Source organism: Vipera ursinii (genome assembly GCF_947247035.1).
Source record: "Vipera ursinii genome assembly, chromosome: 3".
NCBI lineage: Eukaryota > Metazoa > Chordata > Lepidosauria > Squamata > Viperidae > Vipera > Vipera ursinii.
Genome location: NC_139516.1, coordinates 85,354,262 through 85,371,142, shown reverse-complemented (window position 1 = coordinate 85,371,142; position 16,881 = coordinate 85,354,262). Strand labels below are relative to the sequence as shown.

At 38.9% G+C, this 16,881-nt stretch overlaps 1 protein-coding gene across 10 annotated transcripts in view; it reads left to right on the top strand.

The window, feature by feature from the left end:
* Positions 1 to 16,881, top strand: part of PTBP2 (polypyrimidine tract binding protein 2) — a gene marked incomplete at its 5' end in the record, with an annotated part of 116,530 nt that overhangs the window by 18,300 nt on the left and 81,349 nt on the right. Inside the window, one exon of one of the 10 annotated variants that reach the window (XM_083359417.1) lies at positions 16,166 to 16,246. The exons of the other annotated variants lie outside the window; for them this stretch is intronic. Of the gene's footprint in view, positions 1 to 16,165; positions 16,247 to 16,881 lie in introns of those variants that run through there. 10 annotated transcript variants of the gene reach the window in all.

The window sequence follows — 16,881 nt, the reverse complement described above, 5'->3', positions numbered from 1 at the left end:
CATTAAAGTTGTTTATTAATAGGAAGCACCAATGCTCTTATTTAAGGATTAAAAACTATCCATTGGTAACTGACATATTTCAGATTTTGAGATATTTCAGGAATGTACACAAAATAATCGAGGAAGCGTGTCTTTTCAAAACGTGGCTGCCAGAATAATTGGGATCCATACATTTTTACATTAAAGTTTGTATAGCATTGAAATAACAGTGGGCTGTAATATCGTGACACAAACTCTAAACATAGTTAATGGCATCCTGGCATCTCCTGCAAGTATGTAAGCTGTAGGTTTCATTGTGGCTTCTTAGTTGCAGGGTGTGTGTGTAATAAAGTAATAAAATAGATACATAAATATGTTAAATAAATAAATAAATAAATGCTTGGTTATATCCATTGCTTCAATATCCTTCTAATGTCTCTAATGATCAACACAATCAAAAGCTTTGGAGTAGTCTATAAAATAGAAGATGAGTTCTTTTTGATATTGCTGTTTCTGTCATCCACCTAATATTAAATTACATGATCTTGTTTGTCCTGAATACTTCTCATACGATTGCCATTTTTCTCTCTCCATATAGCAGGGCTTTTCAACCAGTGGTATGGGTACCACCTGTGGTACATTGGCACTTGGCAGGTGGCACGCGACCATCCTAGAAAAGTAGCGGGGGAGGGGAATGAGGTGAACCGGTGGCAGCACCGCACAAGCCTGAGCGAGAGATGGCTGGAGCTGCACGGCTGTCAGGGCTCAGCGGAAGTGCCAGGATCAGCGCCAGGCTCCAGCTGGAGCTCAGCACTGATCCTGGCGCTTCTGAGCCCAGAAGAAGCGCCTATCAGCTGGAATGTTGCAGCATCCCCAGGGGCTTGTGATTTGGATTCAGATGCTTGGCAACTGATTTATGATGGTCACAATGTCCCAGGGTCATGTGAAGTGACCAAAACCTGCTGCAATCACCCAGCAGACGGGGGGAATAAAAACCAAACATACCCCCCCACACTGCCAATCCTCAACAGAAATGCTCATAACAGTGAAAACCTCGGACAGGAGGAAGAGCGCCGCCTGGCTGGCAGGCAGGTGTCTTGCTCAGCTGTGGCTTGGGGGGGGGCACTTTTTTCAGTGCCATTGTAACTTCAAACAGTCACTAAGCGAACTGTTGTAAGTCGAGGACTACCGGTACTTCATCACTTTTTTCCTTCTTTTTTTTTTGTCATCAAGTTTATGACACCTTACTAGGCGACTGGTGGTACTTGGATGTTGCCATATCCTAAAAGTGGTACAATGGGTGAAAAGGTTGAAAAGCCCTGCCATATAGGACTGTAACCCTTTAGGATTTTTAACATTTTCTTGCTGGCCAGTGGTCTTAGGACTACTTTAATTAAAACATTATTTTAAATCTGGATTTTTATGGGTTAGGTGTAAGTAGATATTTTCCAGTCTTGGGTCCCTGTTGCTTTTTCTACATTGATTTGCAAAGGGTTGCCATGATTTTTCACACTGGACTCCTTTAAGAGCTTTATGGAGATTTGATCAGCCCTGGAGTTTTCCTACACAATTAGTTTTCAGTGTGCAACTGCAATTGAGACCAGAATTTCAGTTGCTAAATGAGGTGGTTGTAAAGTGAGATGTCACATGATCACATCACTTAGCAACCACAATCCCAACACTTTGCTGCCATTGTTAAACCAGAATCGTGGTTTGATAATTGGCAAGAGTCCCAGAGAAGGAGCACGGGCTGCTTCAGGGGGTTGGGAGAGGCCCTGGGAGGTCAGTAGAGGGCCATGAATGAGTTAGGGGAGTGCTGTAGTATGGTGCAAATGCAGGGAGGGCAGCGAAAGAAGCTGCACCAGCTCCTGAAAGCCTCAGCCACCCCAGCAGCATGCCCCAGGAAGCCCCCAAAGCCCAGGAAACTTCCACAAGTGAAGCAGTCACCCCTGATAAAGCATGTAGGAAGCCGAGCATGTAGGAAGCCCCCAAAACTCGGTAAAAGGTGCTGCATCCAGGGAAATACCAAATGCATAGAAAGTCTTCATAGTGGGGTGCAAAAGAGGAAATGCCAAACGCCAGGAAGCTCAACAGCACTGCTCTCTCCTTTTGCGGGCTTGCCTTGTGCCCTCCTTCCTTCCTTGGCTGACATGGACCATGGCCGCCTCCTCCCTTCGTACCCTGTTCCCTTTGTGCTTCGTTGCAGCTCTGGGAGGAACGAGAAAGCCTCACAATCAGCCAGCAGCTTCCAAACAGAGCTCCAAAGTTACTAAAAGCACCCCTGGAGAGTCTCTGGAAGACATTCTAAAGAGAAAGGCAGGGAAGGAGGGTGCAGCACAAGCAAAGGAAAGAAGGGTGCAATGTGTGCATGAGTGACTTGTGACCTCTCCTGCCAGCTTCCCCATTGATTTTATTTCTGGGAAGCCATTGGGGAAAGTTGCAAATGGTGATCATGTGATTGTGGGGTGTTTGGCAACTGGTTGTAAGTGAGAACAGGTTGCTAAACACCCAGATTGCAATAACATGAATTTGGGGGTGCTGCCACAATAATTACTTTGGCCATAGGTCACTCTTCAGCACTGTTACAGTCAAGGAGTCCCTGTACAGTTGCAAGAAAAAGTATGTGAACCCTTTGGGATTACGTGGAGTTTTGCATGAATTAGCCATAAAATGCGCTCTAAACGTCATGTAAGTCACAACAATAGAAAAACACAGTCTGCTTAAAACAATGCTACACAAACATTAGCTGTTGTCATGTTTTAATTGAAGATAAGATGGAAACATTCACAGTGCAGGGTGGAAAAAGTATGTGAACCTTTGGACTTAATAACTGGTTGACCCTCCTTTGGCAGCAATAACCTCAACCAAACGTTTCCTGTAGTTGCAGATCAGACCTGCACAACTATCTGGAGTAATTTTGGACCACTCCTCTGCACAAAACTGTTTCAGTGTAGCAATATTCTTGGGATGTCTGGTGTGAATCGCTCTCTTAAGGTCATGCCACAGCGTTTCAATCGGGTTGTGGTCAGGACTCTGACTGGGCCACTCTAGAAAGCATATTCTGTTCTGTTGAAGCCATTGTTTTGTTGAATTACTTATATGCTTTGGGTCATTGTCCTGTTGCATCACCCATCCTCTGCGGAGCTTCAGTTGGCGGACAGATGGTCGTACGTTTTCCTGCAAAATATCCTGATAAACTCTGGAATTCATTTTCCCATCAATGAGAACAATCCATCCAGGCCCTGAGGCAGCAAAGCAGCCCCAAACCATGATGCTCCCTCCACCATGTTTTACAGTGGGGATGAGGTTTTGATGTTGGTGTGCTGTGCCATTTTTTCTTCACACATATTGTGTTGTGTGTTTTTCCCAAACAACTCAATTTTGGTTTCATCTGTCCACGTTTGAAGTTTGCAAAAGAGCACCTGGATGTTCCACAGCACTACTGGCAAAATATACTGTGGACAGATAAAACCAAAATTGAGTTGTGGCATGACCTTAAGAGAGCGATTCACACCAGACATCCCAAGAATATTGCTACACTGAAACAGTTTTGTGCAGAGGAGTGGTCCAAAATTACTCCAGATTGTTGTGCAGGTCTGATCTGCAACTACAGGAAACGTTTGGTTGAGGTTATTGCTGCCAAAGGAGGATCAACCAGTTATTAAGTCCAAAGGTTCATGTACTTTTTTCACCCTGCACTGTGAATGTTTCCATCTTATCTTCAATTAAAACATGACAACAGCTAATGTTTGTGTAGTATTTCAAAAAACCACATAATCCCAAAGGGTTCACATACTTTTTCTTGCAACTGTATGCTAGTTCTTTTATAGCCCATGTGATTTCATCTTCAAGTTCACCAGATTCTTGAATACAATCTCATCTGGGTTAATACCGTGTATAAATTTTACATATTGTCCTTCTAAATACATGATTATATTAACAATTTAATGTGATCAAATCCTTTCCATTGTTACTTATTAAATTGAAACAAGTTTGGAGTGTTACCATGATTGCTATAATTTTCTTTAAGCTATCTTTTGTTCTTCCTTTCTCACTTACTCTCTTTCTATACTCTGAGTTCAGATATATACCTTTCTTACCTGCTCCCTAGTTTTCCCAAGATCTCCTCTGGCTTTTGCCAAATCTCAGCTTGGATAGGGTTAGGGTTAGGGTTAGCCAAGACCAAGATTCAGTTATTTATTTCAAAAGTTTACAGTGGTTGAACAATCCACGTATTTTGTTATTCTGAAGAGTACTATAATTCTAGGTGACAAATTATTTTTGAAAGGGCTCTCAATCCAAAAAAGATAATTTCTAATGACAGAAAGCAGTTCAAACAGATTATGTTTAGCAAGAGGATATTAGTTGTTTACTGAAGATTTTTTGGTGAAAAAAGAGAAGTTTATAGAAAAATTAAAATTATGCAACTTCTATCATCATGGAAGAGAGTTTACAGCTGCATACAGCCTGGGCATATTATTTCCTGACAATTAACCCTTGCTATTTATAGTAAAATACTCTTAAGGTGTCACCTTAGCTTTTTGAACTCAGTTGACAAATCTGCAGTTATCATAACAAGTAATCAGGAATAATACCAGACTTTTGCTGCTTTCTTTAATTTTCACCTTTTTCCTTCAGAGCATCAGAATATATTTTTAAAGGTTGTAATGTTTTCCCTTCTTACCTTGTTGGGGAGAGAATCAAGTAATCATATCTATTTGAAAGTTAAATGTGTGCTTGTTGATATTTATGTTTGGTCTTTGTAAATATTTGTAGCAAATTGTAATTAACTCGTAGTACAATAGAATGATGCAATCTACTATACTGTGTGGGCTGTAGTTGGGGTGGTTATTAGGGAGCTTGCAAAAATTGGTCTAAGAAGCCATCTGCTGCTGTATACTCAGGACATTATTGGAGGGAGAGGAGGTAAGAGGAGGAAGTGGGATCACTTTTTAATTTTATTTCGCAAATCTGCTAGGCCATTCAACTCCAACATGTTTCACAGATGGGAAAAGGTTCTTATGCTGGAATGTAGTGTTTGCCTTTTGCTAAACATAACATTTTTCATTCAACCCCCAAAGTTCTATTTTGGTCTCATCTGTCCACAGAACATTCTTCCAATAGTCTTGTGGCTTACCAATGTGGTCTTTTGCATATCTTTTCAGAATATTGTATAATCATTATTTTCTTCCCCCTCCCCGATATTGTAGAGGAAGGAGTGGCAGAACCTGGAGGCAGAATCAAAAGATCAACCTAGAAACTCCATGTAGCCACAAGTGACTTCCCCCCACCCCCGGAATTCCACGGGCCCTTATTTAACTTATAGCAGTTGCTAATCCTTAGTTGAGAATATTGTGCATAGGCATGAGTAGCAGTAAATAAATTTAATTGGACCTGCATTTGTGGACCTAATCAATTGGCCTGACATTAATTTTTTGTTTGTATCTTATCAGAAAATAAGAGTGAATGAGAAAATTAATTTACTGACTTACAATATATTTTTGAATAATGCCCATAAACATTTCTGTGGATTCTCCAAAGAATAATTTTAAAACCCATTATTTGCCATAGAAATTATTGGCTGCATAATTTTTGCTCTGAGAGTAGAGATCACCTGGCCTTTCCAATTTCCATAAAGACTTTAGGAGGAATTGGCACTGTCAGGTTATAACAGCTGCCTAATTAGAAAAATTTTCTCTTCTTTCTCTTTTTTGTTGTTGTTGTTACCTTCTGAAACTGAAGATAGATTTCACTAAAATTCCTCTTATTTGAAGTAGATTTAGGTGAGGAAAGTGAAAGGATTGTCTGGGATTGATGATTGATTTTTTTTAAAAAATTCCATTTATATCCTGCCCTTCTCCGAAGACTCAGGGCGGCTTACAAACTTAGCAGTAGCCTTCATTCTATGTATATGCATGCTTATTAGGGCTTTTTCACACACACCCCAAGCGGCATTATTACAAAGTCAGCTTATTGCCCCCAACAATCTGGGTCCTCATTTTACCTACCTCGGAAGGATGGAAGCCTGAGTCAACCTTGAGCCTGGTGGGATGAGAACCTGCACTAATTGCAGGCAGCTGGTGTTACTTAAGGAGGCATTAGCCCACTGCTCCACCAAGGTGGAGATAATAAGATGATAAGTTATCAATAATAAATTCAAGGTCAAACTCAAAGAAAATCTCACTACTCTAATAGGTGACCCTTTTGTTTTTCAGAAATATAAAACAGTCTGACCATTATTAACTAGATTTTGGAGACAGTAGGAAAAATACATACTAAAGCAAATATTGATAAATTAACTAGATCTAGATAATTTCTTATCTAGATAATTTCTTAATAGATAAAGATTTACAGTAGGGGCCTGGGATTAGCAGTTATAATTCCCATTTTTTAAAAAAAGGTAAAATAATTCAGGAAACTATAACAGTAGTTCTCGATTTACAACAGTTTATTTAGTGATTGTTTGAAGTTACAGTGACGCTGAAAAAAATGACTTACACTTATGCCCATTGCAACATCCTCAGGTTCATGTGGTTGAAATTTGGTGGCTTGGCAACGGACTCATATTTATGATGGTTGCAGTGTCCCAGGGCCATGTGATCTAATAAGCAAAGTCAATGAGGAAGTTATTAACTGTGTTAATAACTTGACTGCAGTGATTCACTTAACAACTGTGGCAAGAAAGGTCATAAAATGCGGCAAACTCACTTAACTGTCTAACCTAGCAACATAAATTTTGGCTAAATTGTGGTCATAAATCTAGGACAACTTATAGATTTGTTTGCTTATTACAGTTGGCTCCATACTACAAAAATATTAGCTAGTACAAGATAACCTGGCAAAGGAGCAGGTAGAATTTAGAGAAACTGATCTGCCATCGGCCAACGAATAACAATATTAACATTTAATAGAGAAATACACCTGTCACTTCAGAGGCTTCTTATACTCAGCTTTTATAAGTTTTAAAATTGCCTTTTGATTCCATCTCTTGAATAAAACTGGGAAAACTGAAAGCAAGCATAATGGATTATCACCTACTACTTCCTGTCTGAGCCTTTTATGATGTCTTTGAAAGTCAGGGGTAACCACCCCAAAGCTATCTATCAAATGCTATGTCAACTTGAAAGGCAATCAAACAAGATTGTAAGTTACCTCTGCTTTTAACTTTTGCATAAATGACACTGTGTTACTTAAATGGGACTTTTGTTATCCAAAGTTGGTAGAGAAATTTATATCCATCCTACTATATGCGGATGATGGAGTAATACAAGGTAAAAACCCCTGTAAGTCTTAGAAGAATTCTACAAGCCCTTGATAGTCTTGCAGGGATGATTATTTGTAAATAAAAAAAGAAAAGCTAAAAATATGAGTTTTGTTCAGAGACCAAAGGAACACTGCTGGCATATAAGCGGACATCCATTTGAGTAGGTCAGATGCTGTTTGTACCTCTAATAGTAGAAAGACACATTACTAATATTGTTGCTCAAAATTCTTAGAAAATTAACAGTGTTCCTAAAATGTTTATAATCAAAAGATGATAGTTATTGTTGAAAATGTTTTCAATCTGATCAACATATTTCACTGAAATATGTTTTGGTTTATTGATTGGTAGCAGAGGTGACAATAAGCCTAAAGGGGGTAGGGTTTGGAGTTCCCCTAATTTTCAAATTGTAATAATATTTAATCAATATAGAAAAAATTTTTATTGGGTTATGGCAAAATGTATGTTAATGTAGGGGTCCCCAACCCACAGTCCATGGACCGGCACTGGTCCACAGCATGCCAGCAACCAGGCCATGCAAACAAGCAAAGCCCCAGCCACGGTATGCAGGCAGCACATAAAATCACGCCCCCTCCGGTCCATGGACAAATCTTTCTCTACAGTCCCTGGTACTCAAAAAGTTAAGGGGTATGTTCTGTGATAATGAGTTTCACATGGTGAAACAGTGTATGAAAACCATTGGAAAAAGTGGAAACAAAGTTGACTGTCCGTATTTAATCTTTAACTAAGATGGTTCTTGGCCATAGAGTTTTCTTGATAGTCAAAAGTAAGTAGGGGCTTACATGGTTGTGTTAGAGAGCTAGTAAAGGTAAAGGTTCCACCGCACATGCGTGCTAGTCGTTTCCAACTCTAGGGGCCGGTGCTCATCTCCGTTTCAAAGCCGAAGAGCCAGCACTTGTCCGAGGACGTCTCCGTGGTCATGTGGCCAGCATGACTAGACGCCAAAGGCGCACGGAACGCTGTTACCTTCCCACCGTAGTGGTCCCTATTTTTCTACTTGCATTTTTACGTGCTTTCGAACTGCTAGGTTGGCAGAAGCTGGGAAGTAACAGGCGCTCACTCTGTTATGCGGAACTCGGGATTCAACCCGCCAAACTGCCGACCTTCTGATCGACAAGCTCAGCGTCCTAACCCACTGAGTCTTCAGTCTGGTAATGTTTCTCCTGTAGTTAACTTTGACAGAAGATACAGTATATGAGGATTTCTGTCTTGGAATATCTGTGCCTTCAAAGTGACCATCAAACTGTCCTTTTCTTTTCATCATATTATGAAGACATCCAAAAATATCCCCACCATTCCCTTTAAAAAGCTACCTAAAGGTAAAGGTAAAGGTTCCCCCGCACATGTGTGCTAGTCGTTTCCGACCCTCTGCCTGCTATTTTCCCTACAAAAAAAGCACTGTGAGGTGGGTTGGGCTGAGAAGCAGTGACTGGCCCATAGTTATCCAGCTGGCTTTCATGGCCTAAGGCAGGACTTGAATTCACAGCTCCTAGTAAAAGGTAAGGTAAAGGTTCCCCCGCACATGTGTGCTAGTCGTTTCCAACTCTAGGGGCCAATGCTCATCTCCATTTCAAAGCCGAAGAGCCAGTGCTTGTCCGAGGACGTCTCCGTGGTCATGTGGCCAGCATGACTAGACGCCAAAGGTGCACGGAACGCTGTTACCTTCCCACTGTAGTGGTCCCTATTCTTCTACTTGCATTTTTACGTGCTTTCGAACTGCTAGGTTGGCAGAAGCTGGGACGAGTAACAGGCGCTCACTCTGTTATGCGGCACTCGGGATTCGACCCATCAAACTGCCGACCTTCCGATCGACAAGCTCAGTGTCCTAACCCACTGAGCCACCGCGTCCCTTCCAAAAAGCTACCTAGATATACTGATAAATGTTATTATATCTTTGTACTTTTTTCTGATTATAATTTTACTCCAACATACAATATTTACAAGCTTGTAAATTTGTTGGAAATTTACTGCTAATAAAAATTAAGTAGATTTTCCCAAATCCTCAGTTATATAATTGCATTGTTGTATTTCTGTCTCATTATGCTTTGTTTTCTACTCACAGTCTTAATGTGAGTAGAAGAATGTGAAAGCATATTAGCATATTATATTAGCATTTCACTACTTTATTTTAATTCTTTTTATAGCATAGAATACTTTAACATATATTGCTACTCTTATAGTAACAAATTGTTATTGATATTTTAATGCTGTACATAGTTTTAATATTAAATATAACTAATCATAATTTACTTAATAGTTACCTTACATTCATCTTAGACCAAAAAATGATTAAAATGTTTTTATTTTAAGAATAAAGAAAAACAATGCAACTACAAGATAAATTTTATATAAGGGCTTCTCATGCATACAGACACACACACACACACACACACACACACACGTGTTGTGTGATTTTTACATAATAGTTTTAATAAAATAAAGCCACATTTCATTGTAGTTGTCCATGGATAACCTGTTTATAACCTAGTTGTTCATAGGATATATGTAACCTCATGTCTTGTGTAACTGAGACCATAAATTTGAAAAACTTATTTCTTGGTAGTAAGGGCATAGACAATCTATTTCTGTTGTCCATTTGCCAGTTTTCATGTTTTACATATATCATTAAAATAAGGTCTACATCTGAAAGTATTGAACTTCATTTCAAAATCAAACCTATATATTTTATTTAACAAATTTAGAGGCTATCCATCTCACCCTCAGTGCAACTCTGGGCAGAATATACTGTATGCAATTGCAACCTCCCAGAACCTAGTTATTTCAAACCATTGAAAAAGGTATTTAAGGAACTGTTATTTTGTTTGCATTTCTACCGCAATGATTTACTCATTCCTTTTCTTTATATTTTTTTAAAAGTATTCCTATATTCCCAATTATTGGGAAAATAATTGTCAATCGCATCTTTTTCAAAGCTGTCTTTGGAATTGAGGAAATCCACAAAAAGTACAAAATAGTGTATGAGCTTTTAAAAATATGTACACATTGCAAAATATAAAGGATCCTTTAAATTATTACATTCATTTTTAGAGCATTTATCCTATCTCAAAGGATATGTTTTAATCTAATCAATTGGCATCCAGATAAATCTCTTAATGCATCTTAAATCCATTGAGTAATTTATTATTTATTATTATTTAAGAAATAGTGCTTGAAATAAGGATACCTAAACAATGGAGGAATTTGAGTACATATATAAAAAGGATAATTATTTTATTTTATTCAGGAGAATTTATTCAGATATTAGTTGTGTGAATTTTTTTATTTATTTTATAAAAAAAGAAATTATTAACAATAAAAATTCCATAAATAGAAAATTGCAACATCAAATTATTTCCATAAAATAACCTCACTGATTTTGCTCTTGGTTCATTCTTTACAGAAATATGTTCTCACAATAGCAAAGAATAAAAAATCATTTTCTGTTCATTCTTGCTTTGTATTTTCATCAGAACTTGTCTCCGTGCAGTCAAGCCACTGGACATATTCTAAAATGTATGTTTTATATTATGTTTAAACAGACATCTTTGAAAGCTAGGTACCTTCAAGGCCAATAATATTGAAACATTTAGCTTTTCTCCATTAAATTGGAAGAGAAATGAGAGGGGAAATATCGCCTCTGGCTCAGTCCCAATAAAATGAATTTCTTCTTAAGACAACAAGTTTTATCAGTTATCCCTAATAGATAGTAACAGAATCTAGGCTGGGCATTGATTCCAAGGTTCTTACTGGGCCCATGTTTTTTTGTTTATTTTTTTGTTTATTAAATTATTTTGTTTATTAAATGTAGGCACCACCCATCTCACTATCGAATGATTCTGGGCAGCTTACAACCCCATAAAAAAAGGTAAAGGTAAAGGTTCCCCCGCATGCGTGCTAGTCGTTTCTGACTCTAGGGGCCGGTGCTCATCTCCGTTTCAAAGCTGAAGAGCCAGCGCTTGTCCGAGGACATCTCCGTGGTCATGTGGCCGGCATGACTAGACGCCAAAGGCGCACGGAACGCTGTTATCTTCCCACTGTAGTGGTCCCTATTTTTCTACTTGCATTTTTACGTGCTTTCAAACTGCTAGGTTGGCAGAAGCTGGGACGAGTAACAGGCGCTCACTTTGCTACATGGCACTCGGGATTCGACCCGCCAAACTGCTGACCTTCTGATCGACAAGCTCAGCGTCCTAACCCACTGAGCTACCGCGTCCCTATACAACCCCATAAAAACAAGAATATAAAAACATTAAGGTGTTAGAAACATTAAAATTTACAGAAACTGGATAAAACTAGGAACTAGTACATGGGTAGGATGGAAATGAGATCTTCTTTCTTAGTCCATCTCCAGAGTGGGCAGCTCCCATCAGGGTCCCAAGCTAATCAGTACAACCTGGTTTTGAGCCCCTTTCAGAAAGTCAAGAGGGTGGGTACAGATCTTTCCTCCAGTGGCATGATGTTCCAAAGCGCAGGAGGCACAGAAGCAAAGGGCAGGCAATGTTTCTTGACCAGGTCTGCAGTTTGCCCCTTCCGCTGGAGTGAGTGAGTGAGTAAGGTGGACCTATCCCATTGAGGTGAGCAGTTCCTCAGGTAGCCTGTTCCTCTACTGTGAAGGTCTTTAAAGGTGATAACCAACATCTTGAATTGAACTTGGAAGCAAACTGGCCACCAATGGAGCTTGTTCAGCAGTGGTGTTACATGGGCATCCCAGATGCCCCTAGAACTGTCTGCTCAGTTGCATTCTGTGCCACCTGCAGCTTCCAAGTATTCTTAAAAGAGTAACTCCATGTTGAGTGCATTGCAGTAGTCCAAATACAACATGATCAGGGCACGAGTTAGTGAGCGCAAAGCCTCACAATCCAGGAAATGGAGATTGTATATCTTCAGCATTTGTATGTTTTTTGAATCATATATGGGAAAGAAGAAGCTCTATGTCACTTTCCTGTAGTGGATGAAATATGGCATGTTTTGGCCTATAGAATGCTATGGAATTTTCTGTGCAAGTGTTTTTTTAACATGGTACAATCAATAAGAACAGAAATGTACATTAAATAGAAAGTAACCAATAAGCTTATAAACCTGATTTCATGCTTTGTATGGGAAGTTAAATATTGGGGGTGTTGCTTTGCTTGTGCTTTTGGCCAATCTTGAAATTTGGAAAAAAGAAACTCTGCTGTTTCCGTTCAGGTATCCTGCTTCAGAGTAGTTTGCAGACACTTATTCTGAACTTTAGTTATTTTATTCCTGTGATATCAGGCTGAATTAAATATATCATAAATATATCAGCTCAAGGATGCAGAAGACATATTGGTTTTTGTTATTTTTTGAGAACTACAACATTAACACTTTTATCATTTGGACTGATACTTTTCTTGGACTAGAAGAGATAATTGAAAATAAGCTTTTGTGCTTCATCCAGTTTCATATAATATATATTTTTCCCAATGCAGATTTAAAAGCAGGAGCCTCTACTGGTTGTTTTAAAATGTTTGCTCTGTCTACCTCAGTCCCAAATGAAACAAATCTTTCCTCCCATTTTTAAACATAGTCACATATATCAAACCATGCTGTAAATTCTATATAATCATATTCCTTCAAAGGAAGAATATTTTGCAATAAATCCATTAACTTTAAAGGTGTGTGACCATAGGCTTATCAAGTCCAACATTCTGTTTCCTGCTGTGGCCAGTAAGATAACTGTGGTTGGTTCACAGCAGAACATGGGGGTAATAGCTCTTCTTCCTCACCAGTTTAAATTTATAGCCATGCTGCTTTCTAGAGATAGCTTGCATGCAGCCATGAAGAATAATACTTTAACTGGTTGTAATTATTACAAATTTGTTTTATTTCTTTTTAAATGTGATTAATTCTAAGGTGTGCACAAATTTTAACTTCTGCAATCAGATTATTTTTAAGAAACATATGTACACACAAGCTAGTAGTTGTCTCTAGCATGACAATTTTTGTCCCATTTTCTAATCAAAATACTTATTTCTTGTTGGCTTTTCTCTTTAGAATCACCAATATTAGTTTCTAGCAGCTATTGTTGTTTTATTATAGATTTATAATAGCTTTGTATGACTTATTAAGATGAGTCTGGATTGTTTACAATAAAACATTGTCATAAAACATCCTACTAAAATCATCATGATTTTACATAAAAACCATGGTTAAAATAATTAAAAGTTACCCGAATGATAATAGCTTAGTGTTAAATGCTGTTTTGAAAAGGTTTTCCACTCCATGCAGGTGGTCCAGAATTATACTGTAGTAGTTGATGGTATAATTAATTGTCACCAACATAGCATATTCTTCGTATTTAGTGTGTCCAGATAAGGGGACTATGCAGAAGTTGAGAGATGGCCTTTTTAAGAGAGAGCACACCATTGTCTTTCTTATAGCAGAGACATCACACTTTTCTTCAGAAAAATGTTAATCCTATCCTAAATCCAGCTAAATGTGTCCTGCCTGGTTGCCCTGAGGAGTCATAAGGGGCATGTATCCAAACCTTAGGTGACAGAATTCATATTACAGAATACTTTATCCATGTGTTGCATTTAGAAGCTAAAACAATGCCAGGTAATATTGGAAGACTTTGTTTCCTTCACCCTACCTGATTCTGCCCAAATGGCATCAAGACACAAATGAATAATATGTGCAGGTTTCTGTAGAGAAAGCTGCAGAAATATTAGAATGATTTGCAGATGTTTTGTCCTTTCATTCTTGCTCTGGACTATCAGAGTAATTCTGAATATGGCTTCAAATGGAAATTTGGAGACCCAGGAAGAGTGGAGGAGTACTTTGCATTTATCACTACTAGGAGTAAACCTGCATTTTAAATCTTATGCCAGTCTTGGCAGCTTTTCATTCTCTTTATCTCCCCTGCAAAGCATGGGTTGCTCAAGATCTGTGACAGGGAGGAAGCCTCACAGGAATTATTTTATCCAGTATTCTAGTTGTCTCTTTATAGCAGAGTCTGATCAAGTACAGGATGAAACTACCCACCAAATTGTCAGGAAATTGCCTGAAAACCTTCAGAAAACCATCAGCATTTACCGTATTTTCCGGCGTATAAGACGACTGGGCGTATAAGACGACCCCCTACATTTCCTGTTAAATTATAGGGTTTGGGCTATACTCGCCGTATAAGACTACCCCTCTTCCAACGCACACCAAATAAAAATTGAAAAACATCAGATTTGATTTTAATATGGTAATTTTAATTCAAATGCTTATGACATGCAGGTGCTTAGTAGGAAAACTGTCACTTATAAACATAAGGCTGTTTGTCATCAAACATGTAAACATAAAACAGTGCAAGTGGATTAAACTATAATAATAATAACAACAACAACAGCAACAGCAAGAAGAAGAAGAAGAAGAAGAAGAAGAAGAAGAAGAAGAAGAAGAAGAAGAAGAAGAAGAAGAAGAAGAAGAAGAAGAAGAAGAAGAAGAAGAAGAAGTTGGAGGGGACCTTGGAGGTCATCTAGTCCAACCCCCTGCTAAGGCAGGAAACCCTATACCATTTCAGACAAATGGCTTCCAGTGTTGGAGCATTCACCACTTCTGGAGGCAGGTTGTTCCACTGGTTAATTGTTCTAACTGTCAGGAAGTTTCTCCTTAGTTCTAGGTTGCTTCTCTCCTTGATTAGTTTCCATCCATTACTTCTTGTCCTGCTTTCAGGTGCTTTGGAGAATAGCTTGACTCCCTCTTCTTTGTGGCAGCCCCTGATTCCAGCAACCATTCCCTATTTTCCTAATTCACTTTTTCACTTTTCCTAATTCACTCTAAAGCTTTCCCTGCGCAGAGCCTTAAGTAACACAAGCTGCCTGCAATTAGTGCAGGTTCACATCCCACCAGGCTCAAGGTTGACTCAGCTTTCCATCCTTCCAAGGTAGGTAAAATGAGGACCCAGATTGTTGGGGGCAATAAGCTGACTTTGTAATAATGCTGCTTGGGGGGGGGGGTGAAAGCCCTAATAAACAGGCATATACACAGAATGAAGGCTATTGCTAAGCACATTGATTTGTGCTTTAAATTGTAAGCCACCCTGAGTCTTCGGAGAAGGGCAGGATATAAATGGGATTTTTTTAAAAAAAGACCAAATGGGAGATCCGCTCCAGGTTTTCCAGCCAGCCCGCCCAGTTCCTGAATCAAATGTGTCCTTAGAGCTAAGCCGTTGCTCTGGCTGCTGGCTTCCCCACCTGCCTTTCAAGTTGGGATATACTACAGCTGGTCTTCAACTTTAGAAGAAAAGACGCCCAGACCCCAGCCTGTAAAAAATCACAGACAATTGGTCCCGCTTTCCCTGCGCAGACTAAATGGGAGATCCGCTCCAGGTTTTCCAGCCATCCCTGTCCCTAAATTTTCAGCACCCGGCGTATAAGACGACCCCTGACTTTTGAGAAGATTTTCATGGGTTAAAAAGTAGTCTTTTACGCCGGAAACTATGGTATTTGCTGCCTAGAATGCATCCTGACCAAAAATGATCTGACAATAGCAAACGACAGATAGATATCAAGGTCCTTCGTATGTAGATCCCATCTCATTTACTCTGAAATAGAAACTAAATCCAGTGCTTGCCTGTCTTCGGGAGTTATAGTTGAATTTACCAACGCAGGCCCATGGTTACAAGTAAGTCTGTGTAGAAATTAAAGAAGAGGATCTTCATGAACACCCTTCCAAAAGTGATGAGGGAAGAAACATGACTCAACCCAAAAACAATCTAAAGAAGAGGAAGAAATAGCTCAGATTGATACTTTTTTAGTTTGCTGTGAGTATTGGTATAGGTATGTAAAGCATAACCAGGCTTGCAATACTCTGTTTTTATAACTACTATAATAAAGTAACCTTCCTTTGCACTTACTTTCACAGTCTAGTCTACATGATGGGGCTGAAAGACCATGAAATTGCAAACTAACTCAAACCCAATTCCTAAGCGTGGAGATTGAAATTCACCAGAACCAGAAGTCTAAGGAACTGCATGTAATGGGAATGATCTTGAGAGATTGGGAAAAGAGCCATAACCAGGGGAACAATGAGATAAGAGACAGCTTAGCCTGCAGAAGAAATATAAGCATGGCAAATAATCTCAGAAAGACACTTTAGCCGTTACAGAAACTAGAGACTGTAACACTAACGGGGAAGAAATTTATTTTGAGATTTGGCAAGATTCTGTTAATGTAACCTTATAAAAAGCAGCACTTATTCATCTGGGTATGGTTCTTGACTACCTCACAAGGCTGAACTCACAATCCAAAAATGTGGCCCATGATCTTCAGTTCATTTTGTACACCAGTTTTAGCTCATGGTTGTCCTTACAATACGTTTTCTCATACATACACATTCAATTATCTCCAAGGTAGCATTGTTTGGTTATTTCCAACTTCTCATTAATGTTCATAACATCCCGTCCTTCCTATCTGTAGCATTGTGATTTGTACAATACCTGAAACTTGGTAGATCAAATCTTGATATCTCTACATCCTGAAATCAAATAAATAAAAATTGCTGTCTGGATTGAACACAAAACTATCATCAGTAATCATCTGGAGCAATGGATTAGAAGAAGGGATCTGCACTGTGGGACTTTTTTTTTAGTGATCTATTGAGTCCCCCCC